The 26,608-nt window shown below is 34.3% G+C and overlaps 1 non-coding gene and 1 pseudogene across 1 annotated transcript; one reads left to right on the top strand and one right to left on the bottom strand.

Moving 5' to 3' along the window:
• Positions 1 to 4,578: 4,578 nt before the first annotated feature.
• Positions 4,579 to 4,685, top strand: LOC122479194. The gene has a single exon (XR_006296262.1). It is a non-coding gene; the product is annotated as a U6 spliceosomal RNA (small nuclear RNA).
• LOC122468799 lies at positions 4,684 to 5,464 on the bottom strand (annotated as a pseudogene).
• Positions 5,465 to 26,608: the final 21,144 nt, after the last annotated feature.

The following is a 26,608-nucleotide window of genomic DNA, read 5'->3' as shown; positions in this document are numbered from 1 at the left end:
AAAAAATCTTTTGTTTCAACCTTCAACCTTTTAAATATCCCCTTGGCTCTTTTTGTCTCCATCACTACCATATTAATGTCAGTATTGTTATGATGGTGCCATTATGAACTGGATTTTCATAGCTCTGTACCTGATTTTTTTCCTTATTTTGATGGTTTTCCCAGCTCAGTGTTATTTCTTGAAACAAAAATATTAAATAGATACTATATACACAACATAAAGTAAGAACAGAAAAAAAAATATAGGCTCTAAAGAATCTCTTCCTTCTCAAAAAATGTAATTCAAATAATCTTAGAATAACTGAATAAAAACATTTTTACTTTTAAACAAGGTAATTTAACTAGGCATAATTAAATTAGCACACTTCAAAATAAATATTTTGCACTGCTGATATTATAGGTTGATAAAACTTCATGAAATACTATGATGAAAGTCATTTAAATAAAAAAATGTTATAAATCATTTTCAGACTATGACAGAACAGTTCATCAGCTCATGCTGAAACTATGAGATATACAACAAACTGATATAAAGAAATAAGTGATAATTTTTCTGATAACAAAATAATTATGGTAACCTGTCAACTTAATTATTTTACCATTGCCATGGTTATTGAATTATTCAATTCTAAATACCTAGTTATACGAATGAAAAATTTTAAGAGCCCTGAAAAAAACTGCTGTGTAGATTTCCACATTTCACTGCAAATTGGTGAAAAAATTAAGTTTAGGGAAGTTTAAATACTAAACATAAGAAAAAATTGCAGGGGTGCCTGGGTGGCTCAGTTGGTTAAGCATCCAACTTTGGCTCAGGTCATGATCTCATGGTTCATGAGTTCGAACCCCACATCGGGCTCTGTGCTTACAGCTCAGAGCCTGGAGATTGTTTCATATTCTGTGTCTCCTTCTCTCTCTGTCCTTTCCCGACTTGTGCTCTGGTCTCTCCCTCTCTCAAAAATAAATAGACATTAAAAATAATTTGAAAATTGTATATATTTGTTTTTTTAAGGTATACATATCTTAATGAAATACAATGGTACTGTTGTGGTCACTCTAGATTCACAAGTTAGAAATAAACAAGAGAACACTATTTTTTGAGGTTGTTAAAATATATATAATACATAATAAATTATATATATATATATATTATTCTGGTGATATCTTTAAAAATACAACAAAATTATTATAAATAATAACAATAGTAATTTTCTTGTAGTATTTTTAAAGAACATAGTATATATGGACACACACACATATATAGGTAAATTTGTATAGATAAATATAAAAATAAGTAATGACTTGTTTTCTTGAAACTCATAGTTTTATTTAAAAATTTTAACAATTACCTTTTTTATTATATTGAGAATGGTTTTCAATTTTCGCAATTTTTGCTATATTTCTGCTTCATTGATGGATTAAATATATGTAATGATCTTCATTTGTGTTGATTTCTTAGACTTTTTGTATTTTACTCCAATGTGAATGATTTTACTGTGCAGTATGATGTAGTGATGATTTAAATTCATATATAATTATTAATTTTTTCCTTATTTATACTTTTAAAGGATTTCAGATTATACTAAAATTACATACAAAATATTTATTGTGTTTCTCAAAAATATGATCTTGGGGCGCCTGGGTGGCTCAGCTGGCTAGGCATCTGAGTTCAGCTCAGATCATGACCTCTGAGTCCATGAGTTTGAGCCCAGCATTGGGCTCTGCGATGTCAGTTCAGAGCCTGGAGTCTGCTTCAAATTTGTATTTCCCTCTCTCTCTGCCCCTACCCTGCTCACACTTTGTCCCTGTCTCTGTCTCTCTGTCTGTCTCTCTCTAAGTATAAATAAACTTTAAAAAATATGATCTCTGTGGCAAACTAATTCCACTTCATAACAGCTATGTAACTTTTTGTCACTACTTTTTTTTTTGCCTCAGTTTCCTAATCTGCACAATTGAGATAACAGTACCATAAAAAACACTTAGAAGAACCTCTAGCGTTTAATAGACACCCAATAAGTGTAACCATTTTACTATAAAATGAGAAAAATAAAGCAATCCATTTACATTTATATCTCTATTCTGTGACCGAGACTACACTATAGAATAAAGAAAGTAAAATACCAAAAAAAAAAACAAACCACAAAGTGTTCAGTAATACACTCTCTGATGATGTCTTCATTTGACAAGGGTACCATTTTGAATGAAACTAGTCAATGTAGGTTATATGAAAACAACCTGGCTTGTATTTAAGTATAATAACATTAATAGTTAATGTTTATTAGTAGCTGATATTTACTGAGTGTTTCCTGTGTGCCAGTAACTTGTCTAAGGAATTTATATATATTACCTTATTTATATATAATTTTAAATCCTTTGGGGATACTTTTATCTTCATTTTTCAGATGAGGCAATTGAATGATGGAAATTTTAAGGAACTTCCCCAGCCTCATTCTGATAGGAGATAAATGTCCAAACAAATACTTAGTCAATTTGAATCAAGAGCTAATTCAAGAGCTGATTCAGTTCCTCTACTCTGGTCCCTCCTTGTACCTAGTGACTAATATAGTTGTGAGGATATCACTTTCTGTTACATTATAAAATTTTAGGACAGGTGTTCCTATAGCAAAAGAACCATAACTAGAGGCCATATTAATGTTGATAAGTCCTTCACAAAATTGTGAATTTGTAAGTGCAAAATTCTAAAATAATGAGATTGTTGGAGATTTTAGAGCAATGAGTTAATAATATTTTGTAATACACAATCTAAACACGTAAATGGATGTTGTGATTCTTCTTTTTAAATTTATTTATTTTGAAAGAGAGAGAGAAAAAAAAAAGAGCAAGTGGGAGACAGGCAGAGGGAGAGAGAGACAGAGAGAGAGAGAGAGAGAATGAGAATCCCAAGCAGGCTCTGCACTGTCCCAATGTGGGGCTTGAACTCATGAACCATGAGAGCATGACCTGAGCTGAAATCAAGAGTCGGATGCTTAACCTACTGAGCCACCCAAGTGCCTCTGAATATTGTGATTCTTAAAAAATGAATTAGCATATAATGCATTTTTTCAAGTAATGCTATCATACCTCAAGCCATTTTGAAAATTCCATATTTGATATTGCATCACAGGCACTTTCCCACTTCATTCTCTGTGCCAATACATCAGACTTAAATCTGAATAACATTTTCACATACACATGCATATACACAAGCACACACACTTGCCTGCAGATTTGCTGGGTTTGGCAAGTCAGATGAAAGTGGTTCTAGACAACATGAACTAGACATACTTTTCCTTATTTCTCTAGTTAGTAGAGCTAAAAATCCTAGAAACTATATATATATAGAATAAATATAAGAAGGTTCTAAAATGTGGAGAGAAGGAGGCAGGCTGTTAGAAACTGTGATAACCAAGGAATGACACAGCAGTGACTTTCCTGAGTTTCCTTTTTTGCCTTATGTATCCCAGACTTGATGATGAAGTCAGTAACATGGAAATGTCAATGGTCATAAGCCAAAATACCCATGAAAAAACTACTTTTTCTAGCTCAATGACCAGGAAAGTGATGGCCAAGCAAGTTATAAAACTTTCAGGCAGCGACCATCCTACTTCAGACAAATACCAAAGAAAAATATTGTGGTGCTACTCCTACCCCCATCAGCAAAGACTGAGTGAGGAGACTAGACTTCCATCCTCACCAGGCTATTATAAGAAACTCCTAACCACCTACTCTCTGGTAGAGTGGTGTCAGAGAAGGCTAAATGCAATGGGAATTCAGGACGTTTACCCCTACTTGGAAGTAATATGCTCCTCTCTTCTGGTGCCAGTGGCGAATATGTGGAGAACCTAGTCTTTACAACCATTGGATAGCAACAAAACATCCCTTCTCCCCATTGGGGTGTCAGAGGAGGCTCTGAGGAGATTCAGGACTCTTACCTGCTCCCTATCATCACAGTGGAGGCCACATGGAGAACAGCAATGATGCATTCCTCTTCCTTTCAGTCAAGATGATATCAGTGGATATCTAGTTCAAAGCCTGAAATTCCAGCAGTAATGAGGTATCCTCTCTCCCCCTGGGGTATCAAAGAAGATTGAAAGAAGCATCTGGACTCTCACCTCCACCTGTCAATAAAAAACAGTGCTTCTTTTCCCTCTCTGGAACACTATCCTAGGAGAATTGCTAAAACAGATTTTAATAAGACCCAAGTTTTCAACCATAATGCCCAAAATATCCAGAAAATGAGAGAATCACTCATCAAACTATAAACCAGGAAAGTCTCTATTTGAATGAGAAAGAGTGATCAATAGATCCCAATTTTGAAATAACTCAGAAGTCAGAATTATCAGAAAAAGATTTTAAACCAACTATCATATCAAATGCTTCAATGTGCAATTATAATCATTTTGAAATAAATATAAAACAGAAAGTCTCAGGAAAGAAATTGAAGATAGAAGAAGCAATTTTAGAACTAAAAAAATACTGTAATCAAATAAAAATCTCGACGGATGGGTTCAATAGCAAAATGAAGAAGGCAGGGAAAAAAATCTGTAAACTTTAAGAAGAACAATAGAAATTAACCAACTCGGCGCTTGTTTTGGCAGTACATATACTAAAATTTGAATGATACAGACAAGATTAGCATGACCCCTGCACAAGGATGACACACCAACTCATGAAGCATTCCATATTTTTATGTAGAGACAAACATGGTTGGACCGAAGAACAAAAGGACCACAGTGGTGTGGGCTGACAGGGTGGAAACAGCTTTGGATGAACCACCTAAGGAATGTTTCCAAAGAGTAAAAAGGATGAAGATGTAGGAGATGAAGAGTATGAAGAAGGAACCAATACAGATAAACCCACTGTTAACAGTGACCATGAACTGCAATCTGTGGATATCTGTACGGCCAGTCTGAGGAGCCAAGGAAGGTCACAGTAAAAGCTGTCCAATACATTTGGACCACAGAAGGGTAAAATAACAATAAATGCTAGTTGGAACAGTGAGTGACTGACACCAAGAGCCCAGGCAGCAGCCAGAAACAAAATGCACATTCGTAGGCTCATGATGGTCAAGTAGTGGAGAGGCTTACAAATGGCAACATATCTGTCAAAGGCCATAGTGACGAGAAGCACCATCTCCACACCACCAATGACGTGGATGAAGATTTGGACAATGCAGCCTCCAAAGGAGATGGCTTTGCGCTTTCTGAAAAGGTCATAAATCATCTTGGGTGAAGAATCTTGGCAGAGCAGCCTCCTAAGTCAATGAAAAAGAGACGAGCCAGTAAGAAGTACTTAGGTGAATGTAAGTGAGGATCAATGGTCGCATAAAACACAATGAGGATGTTTCCTGTCATGCTTGCCATATAGAGCACAGAGGAGAACACCAGGAGGAGAAGCTGGATCTCCCATGAATGAGTGAGTCCCAGAAATATAAACTCAGATGCAATCAAGTGATTCCCTTCCTCCATTGATCCAGCCAACTGGGTTGCCACTGAAATGATAAGAACTAAGAAAATGAGGAGAAGATGTGATTATAGAGATGATAATATGTCATAGAATTACCAATATTTCAATATTATTATTATGAATGAAAGATATATAGTTATCTACATCTTCACACATATAAAAAAAAGAAACAAAAATCAATACACTATGATCACATGTGTGAGTTAAGTCATAATTTAAACTTATCCCCAATACTCTGCAATGTTCTGTTCGTGAATTAACATATTAGCCATGAACATGGACACATGAGTATCTATGACATTCATCATCTCTGAGGGGTACCTGAGTGGCTCAGTCGGTTGAGCATTTGACTTTGGCTCCAGTCATGATCTCAGTTCGTGAGTTTGAGCCCCACAAGGGGCTCTGTGCTAACAGCTCAGAGCCTGGAGTCTGCTCCTGGTTCTGTGTCTCCCTCTCTGCTCCTCCTCCACTCAGACTCTGTTCCCTCTCTCTCTCTCTCTCTCTCCCTCCCTCTCTCTCTCTCAGAAATAAATTTTTAAAAATTAAAAAAAAATTAAAAAAGAAATGAACCAACCCAAATAACAAAGAAAATAGATTTAAAAAAAAGAATAAACAGGCCTTAGTGGCCCAGGAGACTATCTCAAAAGATCTAATATTTGTATCGTGGGTGTCACAGAAGGAGAAGAAAAGAATAAGGCTAAAAATTTCCTAAATTCACCAACAGACATAAACCTATATTTGAGAGCTTATTAACTTGATATGAGAGCTTATTTAACTCACACAGGATAATTCCAATGAAATCCACGTCAAGATTTATCACAATTAAACTGAAAACAAATGACACGCACAAAATTCTTGAAAGCAGTGAGGAAGAAATAGTACCTTTCTGAGAGGGGAAAATAAAATTCAAATGGCAGCAGATATTTCACCAGAAACCATGTCAACCAGAAAAAGACGACATAACATTTCTCAAGTGCTGTTATAAAATAATTATAATTCCAGAATTCTGTCTTTACTAGATAAAGATAACCTTTAAGAATGAAGAGGAAACCAAGACATTCTCAGATAAATGATAAGTAAGGAAATCTGTCACTAGTATATAACCCTAAGTAAATGACTTGGCACAGAATACACCCGGTGAAAACACAAAACAAAACACAACAAAACAAACTTGGAAAACCAGGAAAGGACAAAGACATAGGAAAAAACAAAAACAAAAACAAACAAAAAAAATAAGTTAAGAAAATAACTGAACTAAAAAGAAACAAGCAAGTTGACCCAGTGTGCTATGGTGGTGACTATTAACAATGGGATCTCCATAGGAACCTTGATTTGCAGCATTTTACAATTTATTTCTGAGGTATATATACCCCTACAAATGCCAATTTTAAGCTGCCAATATGGAGGATTAGCAAACACAGAGTTGGAAAGGGGTGAATGCGAATGACTCTTGAGCTAGTGCCAGCCAGCTCCCACACTGGGTAGACGCTAAAGGTAATACTAAAAATAATGTTTTAGCAACTGTAGTATAAGTGGAATTGCAACAAAGTTGTTTTATAATGTAGATATTTTTGATGAGTTTTTCGAAAAATAATTTGTATTATTTCATAGTTTCTTCAAACAAAAGTCCACATGACAAACAGTGGGTCCCTTTGTTTAAGCAAATGCACTCATCATCCATGTAAACTATGTTTGGCATTATGGGTCCTTGCTATGCCCCACAGAAGGATCATGACATTGGCGAATAAGTGACAAGCATGTCTCAAGTTAGATATTAGGTCTTACTTTTTCCATGAGATAATAAATTCAACCAAAGGCCCTCTTCCCCTTGGTAAAATGAGCCACAGTTGGGGAGCTATCTATTCTATCAAAATTAGTTATAATTTTAGTCACTGCGAATAATCAGAATAAACCTTGGTATTAGTATCTTTCTCAATATGGCAGAGAAAAATTAAATTGACTGAAGTATTTCCCATTAACACCAAGATTATCATATAAACCGAGATTTAATGACTGTGTATGGATCATAAGGCATAATAATCACAGTGCTAAGTGTTATTACTGACTACAGAATTTAACTGGGCCAATTCTCAGCTTGTGAGAGCAGCTGGACATTATTTCCAGTTGAGAAAATAAAGGTACCATTATAGAAATTTACAGAACTACCAGATTTAAAATCACAGTAAAAAAATTGTCAGTTTACCAAAGAGAATTGCATAACTTCTCTTTCTCTTTCTCTCTCTTTCTCTACATACATAAACACACAAACAAAAACACACACTATCACTAAAGGATAGATGTAGGCAGTGATCCCTATATCATAAAAATTGTTTATATATATATTTTAAAACATGATAGTTTCTGAATGTATTGGTTGCATTCAGAAATGACTACCTAGGCTTTTAGCAAAAAATAAAGATTTCAGAATAAATAGTCTTCTATGAGAATTTTTAGAGTAATATCCTCTGGTTAATAATCTGGAATTGTGTCCTATTCATGTGATTTATAGTACAGCTCTTTTTCCCAAAAATATTATGATTATTTTTCAGAACATGTGCCAGAAAAGTGCCTTTCAATGTTTATGGAATACTTATAAAATTATTCATTCTAATATATTGCTAACACACTTCTTGTTTCTTAAATATCTTATCAAATTTTATGTTTAAATTTATTTATGTTTTACTTCAAAAATAACACATGGCTTTTTTGCCTTTCATTGTCAGTTTTACATATTTAGTGTAACCTTGCTTTATGCAAAATGTTTTAAACATTAGATTTATAATACTTTCAATTTTAATATGACCTATTTAAAATCAGTAAACCTATTCTATTCAGGCTCAGTAAGAACAATATGTTTCTTTTATTTTTCTAATATATTACTTAATATAAGTTCATTTAATATAAGCAGTTTAAATTCTACAATATTAAACTATTAAAATTTTGTTATTCTACTTTATGCATTATTGAAGAATAGTATTTTCTTATTTAGAGAGGGACTCAGATTTTATTCCTAGAAGTGACTTCACAGTTAATTGACCTCTGTATCATCAAGGATGAGTTTAGTTTATTGTACTACTATTCTGTTCTCTGAGCATGATCCTCTCTTCCAGTGTTTTCCATTACTCATGGCTCAGCCTCCTGTCTCCTTTCATCTAAGAAGCAAATAGCTGTAATAAGCATGTGCATAATGCCACATTCCCTATCTGCAAAATCAAGGTGTTGGAAGAGAGCAGGAGTCAGCAAAATATGACAGAGATGAGCAGTCAAAATAGGGACCATATAGCTTACAAAACTTTCAATACTTATATTCTGGCCCTTTACAGAAAAAAAAAATTACCAACCCATATTAAACCACTCAATGTTGGGTGCTTTGTTACATGGCAAAAGCTTTGTAATACATATAACAGGAAGAAAATATGAGTTGTTGCCTTCTTGTAAGTGAAGAAAAAATTGTCTATGATTAAAATTTCAGAGAATGTAAGGGAAGTAAATGGTAATTGATAACATAAAAATAAAAGTATTTCTCATGGATGGACGGATGGTAAAATAATAAAACATATTTTCAAATGATATCACTAATAAAGAGTTAATATATAACTCCAGTATATAAAGAGATTCTAAAAGTAAGACAAGCAAGATATTAATAGGTTCTAAAAGAAAAAAAGTAAGTTATAAGTAATAAGTAAAAAATTATCCTTAAACATAAAAATAATTACCAACCTTGCATATAATGAAAGAAATAGGGATTAAAACTTCACTGAGATACCATTTCTCACCTATCAGATTATTTGTTTGTCTACATATCTTTCTGATGGTCTGGCCAACAGTCCTAGGTAAGTTTTCAGCCAATAGCTGCTGTCAACTACCAGCTTTATGATGATTACAGTCCTCAACATCGTGCTTTCTAGCTTACACCTCCAATACTGTGAGAAGAAGCAAGGCATCTCCACTGTTCATTGTCAAAATTTCTGGCCCATAGAATTAAAAAGCATAATGATGATTGTTTTATATAATTAAAATTTGAGTAACTTGCCAAGAAGTCACAGTAGTTGGATATTATGTTTCAGAAAATATATTAAAAAGCCTATCTCTAAGTAAAACCTTTTCAAAAATAGATTTATATAGGAATCTATAAGTGTTCTGAATTAGCCTCGCAATAGCGTCTTCATAATTAATTATTTTCTACTGGAGCATAAGTTATGCAATACTGTAAGTGAGACATCTCTAGAATATGATGCTATAAAGTTAATAACTTAAAATATTTGAAAATGAAGTTTGAAGAAATTTTACGGGTTATTATGCTTTGAGATTTCTTATTTTATTTAAAATACATTTGAATAAAGAATAGTTATAAACATGAAAACTTTTTCCTTTCTAAAGAAAACATTCTCACTCTCTCATAGAAGTAATTTTTAGACGAAAGCAATATTATTCCATATATTTCATATTAAGATTTCTTATGGGAATAGTCACCTTGGTAACCAAACTCTGTAAAAAAATGAATATAAACAACATGAGATATGGCTTTTACCTTTCTTCTTAAGGATAAGCCAAGACAAATACTTTAGAATTTTAAGATACTAAGGAGGTAGTTAGAACTTTTTGATTTTGAGGATATTGGCAAAAAAATAACCAATAGAAAAAAATAAGCTTTGAATGGATTAGAAGTGAATTGCCCTGAGTCCCATGTTTCTCACCATCAGAAGGTTAGCTTGGGCTGTTTTGTACGATGGGAGTCAAAGACTTTGCAAGATCATCAAGCTGACAAGTCCCAATATGCATGTGAAGAAGCCTAACCTAACTATATAGAGATAGATGCCATGTGTGGGAGCAACAAGGTGCCAGATACTTTGGTAAATCTTTCTTGGTCCTTCCAGACCAGTGCGACTACAAGGTGAATGCTGTCAAGTGATTTATTCCAGTCAACCTGATAGGGAAGAGAAAAGCACCTAGATAAATTCCATCCTAATTCTGGACTAACAAAACCATGACTGCATAAGTTTGAATAATTTATTACATCCACCTGGGTAACCAAAACAAAAGCTGAATAACATTTCCACCTGTTTCCTGATTTTGGAAAATTGTGGGCCCAAACTTTTTTTTTCTTTTTAAAGAATTTCGATCGATTGTAGACCAAGTATGTTGTATAATCATTAGTACAATTCCTTTAAAAACTATCACTTTTCTGTGAATCTGATTCAAGTGGATTTCATGTGCTCAAAGCCACCTCTGTATTCTTTGGAAGACAAAACTTTGTTTACAAAATTATATCAATCTTCAGGGGAACAACATGGGAAATACTAAGTCCTGTTGTCAGATTTAAAGGGCTGTTAGACACTAACTCAAATTCAGTACAGCTCTTTAAAAAAGTCTTACCATATCCATGGATTTGATCTTACCCTTAGACCTTGTTTAATATTTTATTTGGGGAGATTTTTACTGACTAGAGTCTGAAGATAAGAAGCAGATTCACTTATCATATTTGGTACTGCTCTAGTATCTCTAAATTCTGCTTGCAAACTAAATATTTCATTCTTCAGTTCTATTTTTCTTTCTGTATCTTATCATAGACATTAAAACAAATGAATTGATACTTTCAGATATTTTTCCTATAAATCATCTTTCCAGGATGACAGATTTTCTTAGACAATTTTCTATCTTCCCAGTTTACTGTTGATAACAGTTTTTCCAATTGTTTTGCAACTACAAACACAGGTCACCATTCTTCCTACTTGCTACAACAATTCATTGCCTTTTCAGTGTCTTTGAACGGTTAGCTTACCTTTTTTTTTAACTTTATTAACAGTTTCTTTGCCACTTTCTCTGCCTCATTCAACTTTCTCATCACAAAATCAATGCCACCCATTTTATGTTAAAGTCACCACTGAATCCTCTTGAAATACTACATGAATGGACAAGTCAGAGTTTGGAGGCTAATAACGAAATAAGTCGATCATATTTAGTCACAAAGTGAGACCACCTATCTTTCTGGATATTGCCTTACATTTTCTTTTGGTCAATTCTAACCAATTCATGGTGAAGAGATTCTGAAAAAAAAAATAGTCAAAACCTCAATAAAATTGAAACCACTGCTTAATACATACTTGGATGTTTCCATTTTTAATATATAGATCTATTATTCATTTGGAATACATTCTCAGATATTGGATAAATTTTATATATTTCAATGTATTATCTATTTGAAAGTAATTTTTGCTTCCAATTTCAGATGTAATTTACATTATATAGTATATTACCATCATTTTGGTGTTTTTTATTTTTTTTCAGTCAATACCACACTGTTTTAATTATAGGGTGTTATAGTATGTTTTAATATCTGATTGGGCTAGTTCCTATTTCCAAACACACACAGGTGCTCTTTTTTTTTTAATTTAAAATTTAGTTAGTTAACATACAATGCAATATTGGCTTCAGGAGTAGAAAGTCAATAACTCATTATTTACATACAACACCTAGTGCTCATTACAAAGCACCCTCCTTAATACCCATCACCCATCTAACCCATCTCCCACAAACCTCCCTCCTTCAACCCTCAGTTTTTTTCTCTACTAGTAAGAGTGTTTTGTGGTTTCTTTCCTTCTCTTTTTTTCTACCTTTCCATATGTTCGCCTATTTTGTTTCTTAAATTCTACACTTGAGTGAAATCATACGGTATTTGTCTTTCTCGGATCGATTTAATTTCACTTAGCATAATCCATTCTAATCCTCTTTGAATCCAGATTTTGAATCCAGGTTACTTGTCTTTCTTATTGATGACTTATTAGCCCTCTTGTGACAGAGCTCTTAACTACCAGATACACTACTTCAATTTGACCATGAAAAGCTAAGCTTGAGATAAAGTGACAAAAGAGAATTTGGTCTCTGTCTCAATCTCTGACAAGGTGTTCATGATCAAAATGGAAGAAAAAGAAGTAGAAATAAGATTTAATGTATGATTCAGCTTAATCTCTCTTGTCAATAATAGAGGAAGCAGTAATCAGATGTAAAGAACTTATCTGACTCTGACATTCCCAGTCAAATAATAACTATTAACTTAGTCTAAAATCTTGAGTGGCCGTTTATCTCCATTGAACATAGAAGATAAGTTTGACATATAAATGGCTAGCATGTAATTAAAAGTAGATACTGCTTGTGCGACATCATTTAGTGAACATAAATTGGACTACTTCAATTTATGGTGACTTTGAAAGCGTATTAATATAATAAATACCACATTGAACTACATACAGTTCACATATTAGGTATAAAAACTGTATGTAATATATTACCACCTAGAAATATATTTTTCTGGACTCTGAATATTTCTTTCTTCTGAGCCCACTTAATCAATGCCTTAGTGTAGGAATACTCCAGTGTGTCTCCTCTTAGATGTCTCTATTGGAATTTCATTCCTTGCTAAAGGTGTGGATATCTAATATTGATAATTTAAAAAAACAAAAACAAAAACAAATAAACAAACAAAAAACAAATAAGAAATAATATGGAAAACAAACCCATTTAACACCAAGACAAATTCCAAGGTTTTCCCAAATCTCCTATAGTTTGTATTCTTGCTTCCTTTTCTAGTACACATGGACCTTATATTACCTAATAATTAAGCTATATATGTGTGTGAATAGCAAATTAGTTTCCTTTGTTCTTATTTTACTTCCTAATATTGTAGAATTTTCCCAGGATGAATTGGTACCATTTTAATTTAAGAATTGTTTTCAGAACTTCTCCTATCATGGCATAAGTGCCATGTCCTAAAATCAGGTTTTGTGAAACCACCATGAAACTTATAATTAAACCTAATATTAGCAAGACTTTTTTTTTTCATCTAAGGGCAGAAGAGTTGTTTTCTGCCCTTATTATTAAAACCATTTAAAGTTCCTGAAACATTCCAGAATGCCCATCGTTAATACTTGTATTTTTCCCATTTCAAAATAACTAATTTCCAGATTTTGTAAGATTGCCTCATTTCTTAGTTATCTTCTCCTCTGCCTTTATTCAATCTATCTTCTTGAATCTTTGTTTGGATCAATAAAATCCAATGTTAAGTGGAAAACTGCTTTATGCTTATTTTCCAACCTAACATTTGTAATGTTTCTCTTGGATATTTATACTCTAGAAAGGATTGAAGCAATTTTCTAAGCTTGTAATTTATTATTTATGAGTAATTTAAGGACCATGCAAAATAGTTAGAAATGGGTTGTTTTAATTTCCTCCATTATCTCTCCCTCTTTTTTTCAGTCTCCATGTAATCTGAGTTGTTTTTCATAGAACTGTGAAAAAATATGTTATGAAAATCACTGCCTAAAAGTTAGACCCTCTCAAGAATCTACCCTTGGCTCAAATGCATGGGAAGAGTGTTCAGTCATGGATTCAACAAGCCTCCTCCCCCCCAATAGAGAATATAGCATTGACCATTGATTTCATATTATGGATATTTCTCTATGTGGAGTATGTTGATTTAGTCTGATTGAATCCAGTGATGTTGCTTATGTGTAAAAACATGCTATCAAGCAAGACTATTTTTTTAAGATAATTGTATCCCTTGATAGCCTTAACAAGACACAGAGCCATGCTGTCTAGAAAGTAGTGCATTATTAAACATTTGCAGCAATAAAAAAAATCCATGAAAAATCAGTTGGGCTTGACTCATGAAGACCATTTTCAGGTGATTGGCTTTGGTATCCTGAGTTTAATTCTGATCTCATGGAGCTTGACTGTTACTTATGACTTGGGCCAATTTTGGAATTCTTGATTAAGGTAGCCCAAAAACATATGCCACAACAATTATGTTAACATTCAATGTGTTTTGATTATAACAGATTGTAGAAAACCAAAATGTCCTCAAGCATATTTATAGAAACATTTCTACATGTGACTCAGAATCCATTTATGTGCGTGTGTGCATGCATGTACTTAACACGTTAAACTGTCAAATTGTGGTGCAATCATTTATTAGAATTCTAAAGTATGGGGCAAAGGGATAAATATTCTTGCATTTCGCTGATAGACACGTTGGTAAATGAAAGTTAAGTCTAGCCTAACATATTGCACACGTGCACAATCAGGTTTCTGAAAAGATAAAGGTTAAAATGATTGCAATACTAAAATGGACATGCTTTTAGAGAGGTTAGTTCTAAGTAAACTAGATGTTTTAGTTCCAAGTAAACATTAAAGCAACTGATAAAATTTTCTATGAACACATTTTTATCAAAGTAATAGCTATTTCATTAGATCAGGTGAATAGGTATTGCAAATTTGTTATACATTTAAATAAACATTTTAACTTTAATTGAATCTTAGATTCAGTCTTTTTAAAAAAGTTCATTTCAGAATGTCATTTAAATTTACACACCTAAATTTTGAGTATAAGGCATTTTTAGAGAGCAATGGTCATATAAATTCTAAAGGCTTAAAAGATAATTACAAATCTAAAGATTTTAATTGCAATTACAAATCTAGAGTTACTCCTAACTGTGGGGCCCAAGGAATTTAACAAAAATCCCCTACCCCTGGACAAGTAGAGCAAGACTAACTCCATTTTGTGCTACACCCACTGTCTCATGTGTAACCCCCACATGACGTACTTATTGCTTAAGACACTCCCCCACCCTAGTCAAACCTCTGAGCACACCCTTACTGGAAACCAGCTCATTTAGGAATGCAGAACCCCTAACCACCAAAGAATGTAAACCCTGCCTTTTGCTCTCCAAACTTGCGTGCCAATTCTGATCAGAGTGATAGGCTAGTTCAAACAGTTACTAAAGGGTAAATTGTAATTCAATTGGCCACCTGCGTGTGGCCTGACATGACTATGCAACTTTCTGTGTGTGCTACAATCTCATTGGCCACTGGCCCCTATAAAACTGCTATGCCTCTTAACCTAGGGGTCCAAGTCCCTGCTCCGCTGTGTCGGGTATACTTGGGCCCAAGCTGGAGCTTGCAAATAAACCCTCATGCGTTTGCATCAGTATTGGCTCCTTGGTGGTCTCTCGGATTCGAAATCGGGGGCATTACACTAACATGTCTCTTACTTCATTAGTTTCCCTTCAGAGAGTATGAATTAACCATAAGCAAAGTAATATTAGAGACAATTAATATATGGTTTTCTTAAACAATTATCACTACACTTGGCCTTTGATTTCATATTTAAAATACCCCACAGACACTACTGCTTATCTTACCCTATTTTGTACCCATGATGCTATTTTTACCTAATAGTTGTCATATTAATGGCATAATAATGTGAAATCGCATCATAATGATGCCATGAATTGAGAGCAGTTGGAGGTAATTGACAATGAAAGTTTTGCAGGGTAAAGACTTTGTCTTTGGACATGTTAAATTTGCGATATATATTTTTTAGTTTTTAGAATGTTTATTTTTGAGAGAGAGAGACAGAGCACAACTGTGGGAGGGGCAGAGAGAGAGGGAGACAACAGAATCGGAAGCAGACTCCAGGCTCAGAGCTGTCGCACAGAGCTCAAGCTCAATGCAGGGCTCAAACTCACGAACCATGAGATCGTGACCTGAGCTGAGATCAGAAGCTTAACCGACTGAGCCACCCAGGTGCCCCTAAATTTGTGATATTTAGTTGAATATAGTCAACCAATTTCCACTAAAAATATTGATGAGATAAACCCTGCTTCTTCTCATCACTCATCTCTTTGTTTAAAAAACTCCTCTCAGGGGCACCTGGGTGGCGCAGTCGGTTAAGCGTCCGGCTTCAGCCAGGTCACGATCTCGCGGTCCGGGAGTTCGAGCCCCGTGTCGGGCTCTGGGCTGATGATGACTCAGAGCCTGGAGCCTGTTTCCGATTCTGTGTCTCCCTCTCTCTCTCCCCTCCCCCGTTCATGCTCTGTCTCTCTCTGTCCCAAAAAAAATAAAAATAAAAAAAAAACGTTGAAAAAAAAAAAACTCCTCTCAGTGAGTTGTTCTGTCATTTTCTATACTCTTACCTTTCTCTATTTCTATCATAGAAATTAGCACTATCTGAAATTACTTTATTTATTTACTTCTCAAAACATAGAACAATATTTGGAACACAGTAAGGGTTCAATAAATATTTGTTACATGGATGAATAAATGTAAATATTACTGAATTAATATCATTAATTTGAGTGCAAGCTTTTTCCTCAAATCTACTTTATTCGCAAGTTACAGTCCACTCTTTACGCAAGAATGTGGCTATTGCCTCTAAAGTGGACTGTTGGTTGTTTGGCATTTGGTGTGTGTGTGTGTGTGTGTGTGTGTGTGTGTGTGTCACAGAGCAGAGAAAATGAGCCATTTGTAATACACAGTTTTAGTTATGTTTCCACTTTTTTGGCAGGTTTAATCAAGTTTCTATATTTTAATAGCAATATTACATAGTAAACAAGCACACTCAATGAAAAACCATATTTTCCACAGTAAATTGGTAATCATGATAGATATATATGTGTATATGTATATATATATATATATTTATGTATCTGCGTGTATGTATATATATTTATATACATATATACATATATATACACCTATATATGTATATATATACATAGTCTTACCAAAGAGATGCTTGCAAATTTTAGTTTTGCTTTCTTAAACAAAATATAACCATAAAAATTTGCTAACTCTATTTACTCCTTAACGAGAAAGAACAAACTATTAATGGCATGTTGAGCTATAGGGAAGTTTTGGTGAAGTTCAGGCTTATAAATGAAAGTTTAATTTTTACTGTCATTTCCTCCATAAACATATCTACATGTATAAACAAATATTTTGCCCTTTTTGAAAAAATTATTGTCCAACTCAGATGTTACATAATTGTCTAATCCACACAAGAAAAGAAACCTATCATGATTTGAAGACCATGCGTAGATAAGGGGTGCCTGGGTGGCTCAGTCAGTTAAGTGTCTGACTTGGGGTCAAGTCATGATCTCATGGTTCGTGAATTCGAGCCCTGTGTGGGGCTCTGTGCTGACAGCTCAGAGCCTGGAGCCTGCTTTGGATTCTGTCTCCCTCTCTCTCTCTGCCACTCCCCGCTCATCCTCTGTCTCTGTCTCTAAAAAATAAATAAATGTTGAAAAAAAATGGGTTGTTAATATTAACACAACATATAGTTAAAAATTACAAAAAACAGGATTTCTTCAAAACTAAGAATTTCTTCAGGGATTAGATATTTAACTACAGAAATATGTATTTTTATTTCTCCTGGGTAAAAAAAAAGACATACAAGAAAGATTGCTAGATAATATGATAAATATATTTAGCTATATTAGAAATTATAAGATTGATTTCCAAATAATAATAACTTTTGCATTTTTTCACCAATAATTCTTGAGGGTCACATTTGCTCTGCATCTTTACCAGCATGTAATGGTATATTACTGTGATTTTAATCATATTTTCCTGAATGACTAATGATGTTGAGGACCTTTTTACATCCTTACTTGCTGTCTCTATATGTTTTTAATAAAGCATTATTCAAATCTTTGTTCATTTTTATTGCATTATTTGTCATCTTATTATTGAGGTGTGTCACAATAAAGTATTGAATATATCATGTACTTTATTAAATATAATACTGAAAGTGAAAAAAACAGAATTGTCATATGGATAAAAAATGGTTTTATCACTTGTTTACGCTCATAATCAGTGGAAGTTGCTACTCACTGATACTGCCCAGCATTGTGAGAGTATCATCTGCATATCATTAGCCTTGGAAAATATCAAAATTCAAAATTCAAAATACGATGTATACTAAATATGTGTTTCTTTCACACCATTGTAAAATTAAAACATTGTTGAGTCAGACCACCATAAGTCGAGGACTATCTATACCCAACATTATCTATTTATTCTGTTGGTTAATGAGAGCAGAATATTGACTTTTCAACTATACTTCTTTCAGTTCCATCATTTTGTGTTTCATGTATTTTAAAGCTCTGCTGTTAGGTGCATACACATTGAAAATTGTCATGTCTTCTCAATGAACTCACCACTTTATCATTAATAATGTCTGTGCCTATCCCTGGCAATATTTCTTATTCTGAAGTGTACTTTATTAGACAATATATCCATGTCAGCTTTATTTTGATTAGTGTTTGCATAGTGCATCTTATGCATATATTTACTTTTAAAATGTGCCTATATCTTGATACCCAGAATGCTGCATGCAGATAGCATAGAGTTAGATCCTGATTTTGAATTGAATCAGACAATTTCTGTATTTTAAAACATTTATACCTGGGGGTTTTCAGACATTTATGTTTAATCTAATTATTGATATGGCTATATTTATATTTGTCACCATGCTAGTTGTTTCTATTTTATCTTTTTTTTAATTTGCTCTTATACTCTGTCTCCTTTTATTGCAATTGAGCCCATTCTTCACTACTCCTCTTTTCCAGGTTTTTGATATGGTATCATACTTTACATCCTTTTATTTTGTGAATCCTTTGACTGATTTTTATCTATGCGCTTAATTGTACTGCTTTTGTGCTTCCTACTTTCCTTACTTTTGCTTATGTTCTTTCCTTTCCATTCAGAGTCCTTTTTAACATTTCTTATAGTTCTGGTTTAGTGGTCATGAATTCCTTTAGCCTTTGTTTTTCTGAGAAAATCTTTTTCTCTCCTCCTATTCTAAATGATAGCCTTTCTGGATAGAATATTCTTGGTTGCAGATTTTTTTCTTTCAGCACTTTGAATGTATTATGCCACTCACGTCTGGCCTGCCAAGTTTCTGCTGAAAAATTCACAGATAGCCTTATGGGCTTTCCCTTGTATGTAGCTGTCTTCTTTTGATGCTTTTAAAATTCTCTCTTTGTCACTACTTTTTAATTACTATATGTAGATGTGGACTTCCTTGGGTTGATTTTGTTGGGGAATCTCTGTGCTTGCTGAATCTGGATATCTGTTTCCTTCCCCAAATTCATGAAGTTTTTACTTATTACTTCTTCAAGTAAAATTTCTGTCCCCTTTTCTCTCTTCTTCTGGAATCCCTATAATGCAAATGTTGTCATGCTTGATGGAGTCATCGAGTTTTCTGAGTCTATTCGCATTTTGCATATTTTTTTTCTCTCAACTTCTCAACTTGATTACTTTCCATTACTCTGTCCTGAATGTTGCTAATTCATTCCTCTGTTTCTTCTAGCCAGCTATTTATGCTATTTCATATATTTTTAATTTTACTCATTGTGTTCTTTTCTGATTGTTTCTTTTTTATGTTTTCTATCTCTTTGTTAAGGGTCTTACTGAGGTCCTCCACTCTTCTTATGTCCATTGAGTATCTTTCTGATGATTACTTAAGTTCTCTATCATGCATATTACTTATTAAGTATATAATATATAAGAGTATAAGTTCTCTATCATACATATTACCATTTCACTCAGGTGTCTTTCTGTGGTTTTGTTCTGTTCTTTCATTTAAGCAGATCCCTCTGTCTCCTCATTTTGTCTGTTTCTGTACATTAGGAAAGTCAGCTATGGGGAATCTGGTGGCTCAGTTGGTTGAGCATCCAACTGTTTTTGTTGTTGTTGTTGTTGTTAATTTTTTTAATCTTTATATTTGAGAGAGAGAGAGAGAGAGAGAGAGAGAGAGGGAGAGGGGAAAAGGGGGAGGGGCAAAGAGAGAGGGAGACAGAGAATCTGTGGCAGGCTCCAGGCTCTGAGCTGTCAGCACAGAGCCTGACACAGGGCTTGAACTTATGAACTACGAGATCATGACCTGAGCTGAAGTCGGACACTTAACTGACTGAGCCAGCCAGGCACTCTGAGCATCCAACTCTTGATTTTAGCTAAGGCCATGATCCCAAGGTTGTGGGATCAAGCCCTGCATTGGGCTCTGTGCTGAGTGTGGAGCCTGCTTAATATTCTCTCTCTCTCTCTCTCTCTCTCTCTCTCCCCCCCCTTCCAGTCTCTCTCTCTCTCAAATTATCAAAAGGAAGGAAGGAAGGAAGGAAAAGAAAGAAAGAAAGAAAGAAAGAAAGAAAGAAAGAAAGAAGAGAGAAAGAGAGAAAGAAAGAAAGAAAGAAAGAAGAGAGAAAGAAAGAAAGAAAGAAAGAAAGAAAGAAAGAAAGAAAGAAAGAAAGAGTTCAGCTACATCTCCTGTTCTTGAAAGTAATGGGCTCATAAAGAAGTTTCTGTACTGCCCTGCAGTGTAGTATCTCCTGTTCACCTGAACCTCACCCTTCAGGGGTGTCTTCTATGTGTGTTGTGTGTGCATTGCTGTTGAGAGTCCTGGCCACTCTTCCCATAAGTCATCTGCAGAGGCTCTCTTTGCCATTTGTGGGCAGTGTTTTATCCTCAGCTAGGGTGTGTGCACAGTCTGCTTACAAAATATGACCTGTCCATGCCTCTGCTAGAACCAGGGCTGCATGGATGGGTTGTGCAATTTTAACAAGGTGTACCTCAGGATTCTACAGGACCCATGACCACTGCTGCTAGGACCAAGGTCCCACAAAAATGCATGAGTTGGAAAGATCTGTGCTGGTATTCTGGGGGAGAGGAACAGATGCACCTGGACTGAGGCAAATGTGATTGGGAAAGGGTAGATCTGCCAAAGTGCAATGAGGCACACTTGGTGTAAGCAAGTTGGGTAGTGAATGTGGGCAACACCCTGGATCCTGCAGGTGGTTGTGTGTTTATGCTGACAGACAGGGAGGGAGATAGCATCTGCCAGCTCCTTTGTTCCTAGGGAGGTCCCTTCAATAACTGTGTCCCTGGGACATGCTCTGTGGTGCATAAATAAATCTCCCTCCCATGTTCACCTGCATTTTCCAAACTGTTGCTATACATCCTTGAGCTACTTTTCATGCTGTTATTTTAAGGATGGGGACTTAGCTTCGTCTTGCTCTCTGGGCTATCCCAGAGCTGAACCCTCTGTTTTTTTAAGTTCCAGGATTTAAGTCTTGCTGGTTGTAAGCACTCACAAAATTCAGTCCCTCTAGTTTTCAAAGCCAAATGTTATGGGGACTCATCTTCTGCATGTGGACTCCCTGGTGTGATAGTCTGTCTCTTGCCCTTATCTTCATTTGCAGCTCCCTCCCTCTCCACCCTGCAGAATACCATAGTTTTACTCCCCACTGTGTCTCCATCCTTCCTACCCTCTTCAACGTGACCTCTTCTCTATATTTAGTTGTGGAATTTGTTCTGCCAGGCTTGAGTCATTTTTTGGGATTATTTACATTGATGTGAGTATTATCTAGTTGTGTCCATATGAAGAGGTGAGCTTAGGGTCCTCTTACTCTGCCATCTTGGCCACCCTCCACTCTACTGTAATTTGTATCTTTGTTTTTCTATGTGCAATGTGTCTTTTATCTATGGTGCCCTTCAAAATTTTCTCTACTTTTGATTTTCAGCAGTTTGAATATAATGTGTTTAGAGCTGTGTTGTTGTTGCATTTACCATTTTTGTAGTACTCTTGAGTTTTGAGAGTTTGATGTCTTTCATCATTTTTTTAAAAAATTCTTGGCCATTATCTATTCAATTTTTTTTCTCTGTCACCTTTACTCTCTTCCTCTGGATCTCCAATTGCATATATATTAGATCATTGGCTATTGTCCCACAGTTCTTCCATGTGTTTTAAACTTTTGTTTGCTTTGTTTTCTTGTGTTTTTTAGTCTTGATAAATTGTATTAAAATCTCCAAATCCATTTATTTTTTAGCTGTCTTAAGTCTATTTATGATCTCATAAAAAGAATGATTTATTTATGATACTTTATTAAATTTTAGTATTTCATTTGACATTTTAGCATAATTTATCATTTCCATCTCTCCTGAAACTATTTATTCATGTTGTTTATATTAACCTATTAATCACCATTATTTTAAAGACCTTTTCTAATAATCTCTGCACCTGGGTCATTTCTGTTTCTTATTATGTTTCTTATTTTGGTTCTCAACATTTTTTTAACCCCGATTTTTTGTGTGTATTTAATTTTTTATTAAATCTTCAATATCACTTGTAGTAGAGACTTAAGTAAATTATATATGCCTGAAAATGGGCACACTTCTTTCATTTAGTCACTGTGGTGGTTTTATCAGTCTGGTCTGAAGTTTAGCTGAAATTATGTTATTCTGTACCTGTGCTTGACATTTTGCTAACGATATTGGGTGTCATTGCCTTGAGTTTGGAATGGAGGCTGGGATGTTGGGGTATATTTATCAGTATGCATGCTTTATAGTTAGTTTTCATTTATGTCTATATGTCTTTACCATAAAATGAGTCTCTCTGGATGCTCTTGCCCCTCTGGAAAAAAAAAGGCATTCCTTATCATTTGAATGATTACTAAATTTGTCATGGGTCACAGATATGATTGTTTTACTAATCTAACCACAGTCTTAAGGGGGATTTGAATGTCTGGACCTTTGGGGATAGGGCTTATTCATTGTCTCTGCCCTACTTACTATGGTAGCCAAATATTGCCTTTTTTCCCTTTTATCTTTTTATTGTTCAGGAGAAAGTTTCTCACATCTCCCACAATAGTGACAGATTTTTAATGGTATTGGTTTAAGATACTGTGTCTGAGACTATGCCCTTTACCCCTCTCCCCATCCTTTGGGCAGAGTTCTTTTTATTCCCCTATCCCCTTCTACACTCTGGCAGCTGGAATCAATCTTTTCCTTTGAGAGTGAGAGGGCTTGCTGTCAGTTCCCCAATGCTTTATGGCTTTTGCTTTGTGTGAAGGATGAGTTCAGATGTCTTTCAACCAGCAGCTTCTAATCTTCTGTACACCAGCATCATAAAGGAAAGCTCTCTCTAGTGTCTTACACTGCCTCTAATCTTTTTTCTGAGCACCTTAAGGAGTTTCATGGAAAATAACCTATGGGTGAGGGTGAACTATCCTTGTGTTTGGAGTTCTATTGAGTTTGAAATTTTCATCTTTATTAATATTTCCCTGAATGTGAACACATGATGTTCTGATCAGACACCCGTTTCTTATTATCTTATAATAAACAAGTGAACCAGTCCTTTTTCATGTAATTATTACCCTTGGTGTGATGAAATAAAAGTCAAATGGGTAATTTCCCTCCTCATGACTATCCAAACACTCCATATGTGAAAGGTGGAGAATGACAGACTGTCTCTATTTACATGCAATAAGAGACAGAAGTCCCTTTTTCCTCCACAAAAGGGAGAATTTTTTAAAAAGAAGTTTTTGCTTCTTCAGGATGAAATGGAATCTTGGATTCTTACTCTTACCTATGGAATGTAAATACATTTTGTTCATGAGCCAGATAAGCTCCAGATATCTCCAGCTTTCATAATGGAAAAATACCTCGGAGCTTTATACTACATACTATTTGAAAGGTAAATACCTAGGGAGCAAGCACTTCAGTCTTTCTGGCACCTTGTGGCTTAACCTAGTGACCCAGTCCAGGTTGTAAACATTTGTCTTTCTGAGATATATGAGATATTTTATTATCCTTTTGGATGAGGACAATAAACTAGAAAAATGGCTACTGGCTTAATTTTAATGGTATATGAAGAGTAAAATACTCTCAGGGAAAATGAAAGCAATATTTCCTATCTTTACATCATCTACATTTCTCTGTCTCAGAAGAGTAGGGCTATTTACAGAACCACTGAGAACAACCATGAAAGTTTTATTTCTGAATAGGTTCCCACAAGTTCCACACTGTCACACTAGCCCATTTGGCTTTTAGCATATTTTTAAATGTTTAGCTAATTTTTTCTTACTTACTTGTGGGGTAGTTGGTGCCTATTATTCTGTGTTCTGCCACACATGTACCAGACTACATGTTTCATATCTCCTTGGAGATGTCTATCTTTCTTTTGAACGTTGGTTACTTGGTTGCTTTGCAAACCCAGATCTCTGATGGTTTCAATTAAAGTTCTAATTTTGTAATAAGATTCTTCTCATTGTTAGGTTGAGTGCTGTATTCTCCTCCTCCTCTTCCTCCTCCTCCTTCCTCTTTTAGTTTCCATCCTCAGTAGAAGCAGAATATATATCTAGTATTTATTCTTTGGTGTTTGGTTTCTTGGCTCAACATTATGTTTATAAAATGTATACACATGTTTCATAGAAGTCCATTTTATTGCTAGTAGTGTTAGTATTAATATTCTATAATTTATTTATGTTTTCTACAGTTGATGGATGTTTGAATAGTATCCAGTTTGGTGCTATTATAAATAAAGCTGCTATGAATATTTTTATGCATATGTTTTCTGTGGAAATACACTCACAATTTTTGCAATGGTTTTGCCTTGACATAAGTAGATATATGTTTACCTTTAATGGGTAATGCAAATAGTTTTACAAAGTGATCATAGAAATCTGCATACTTAATGCAATCCTTTCCAACATTAATGTTGTTGGGTTTTTAAGAGTTAAGGTTAATTATTAACATTAACTATTAGTAATAATTGTGAATGGTCTCATTTTGAGTTTAGATTGTGGAATCTAACACTGGAATATAATTTTGTTCCAGTTTATAAATTCTCAAACAGTTATTCTTTTTTTTGGCTACTTTCTACTACCCTTTGATATAGTTAGTTGAGAGAGGTGAAGTAAGTGAATCTGACTTCTTGTAATGCTTATATTTTTAAAGATGAGGAAGAGTTTAGAATAACAAGTGAACATAGAAAATAAAATTTTCAGACTGACTCTGAATTTTAAACTGTTTCTTCATTTCTAGGAATACAATATAGAAATTATATTGGTATTTATAACACAATTCCAGTTCAAGTCATCCAACAATATTTCCCAAATGGGATATGAATTTTTACTTAGAGGAAGCTATTCAGAATATGTATATGTACTCTGTATAGAGTTGAAATAAAGTTGTTTTAAAGTCAATATGTCAAGGTTGTACCAACTTGCTTTAGAAAGCAGGTATAAATTGATTAGCTTTCCCTTTTTAATGATTTGTCATGGAACTAAACTATTGGTTTGAGCTCATGTGTGGCAGTTACCTTCTTATCAGTGCAAGCATAATATTCTAATATTTGAATTTAATCACATGCAATAATTTTTCTGATTTCATATCCAATACTAAAGCACAGAGAAAGAAAAGCACATGAATAAATATTTTTCTATAGTTAAAGGGTTGGTCAAATATACACTCAACATACTATATGTAATAAAAGAACAAAATCAGTTAATCTATCAAAAGGAAAGCAGCCTCCGAGTTAAGGTATGTTTGGATTCTTTCTCCATATTAGTAACAGCGAGCTGTCCTTGATGTCAAGGATTCATCATACAAATGATAAATGTCTGATATTCAGTGAATTTGACATTTAGAAAAGAAATAATAGAGATCTTGGGGCATTGTTCTGCCTTCTAGGATTGAAATAACATGCACAAAACCTATTCCTCCTCTGACTAACCATAGCTTGTTATTAACTGATAGTGCATGATGAGATATTGGTTATAGTGTGAGAAGTCAAATGAAGTACATGACAGGAAAGCCAAGAACAATAAGTCATCTTAACATATATCTCTTTTCAAACTTCACACTGTATTCTAACATCATATATATATATATGTATATATATATATATATATATATATATATATATATTGTAAAGAACAACTTTTTTTTTCCAAAGTAATAGAGTGCTTAATCATTATATAGTGATAAGTCCCATGTAAATAATAAATCTAATCTAAGGTTACATCATAGGTCCTTGAGTATGGGGACATCACACTGTTCAAGGAATGGCAAATGCATATCTATCTATATCTATATCATCTATATCTATATAAATCTATATCTATACCATCTATATCCATCTATATCTCGTCATAGCTTCCCAATATGTTAATGTGGGCTTGTTATACTACTGCAGTTAATACAAAATTCACTTTCCATTTTAAGATTTACTAAGGCTGTAAAATTTTTTAAAAAATGTATTTAAATGTCAAATAGGGAAATGTGTGGTCTATTGAGAGAGATAGGATAAGTGATGAGCTTTAAAATAATTAGTAAAACATGGGGCACCTGGTTGGTTACACATCCAACTCTTGATTTTAGCTCAGGTCATGATCTCACAGTTTCTTAGTTCAAGTCCTGCATTGGGCCCTGCGCTGGCAGTGTGGAACCTGCTTAGGATTCTCCCTCTCACCCTCTCTCTCTGCCCTTCCCCTGTTCTCTCTCTCTCTGTGTCTCTTGCTTTCTCACTGTTT

Source organism: Prionailurus bengalensis, chromosome B1, assembly GCF_016509475.1.
Source record: "Prionailurus bengalensis isolate Pbe53 chromosome B1, Fcat_Pben_1.1_paternal_pri, whole genome shotgun sequence".
In the NCBI taxonomy this organism is placed as follows: Eukaryota; Metazoa; Chordata; class Mammalia; order Carnivora; family Felidae; genus Prionailurus; species Prionailurus bengalensis.
Note: the sequence above shows the minus strand (reverse complement) of the source record. Positions and strands in the feature narration are given on the sequence as shown.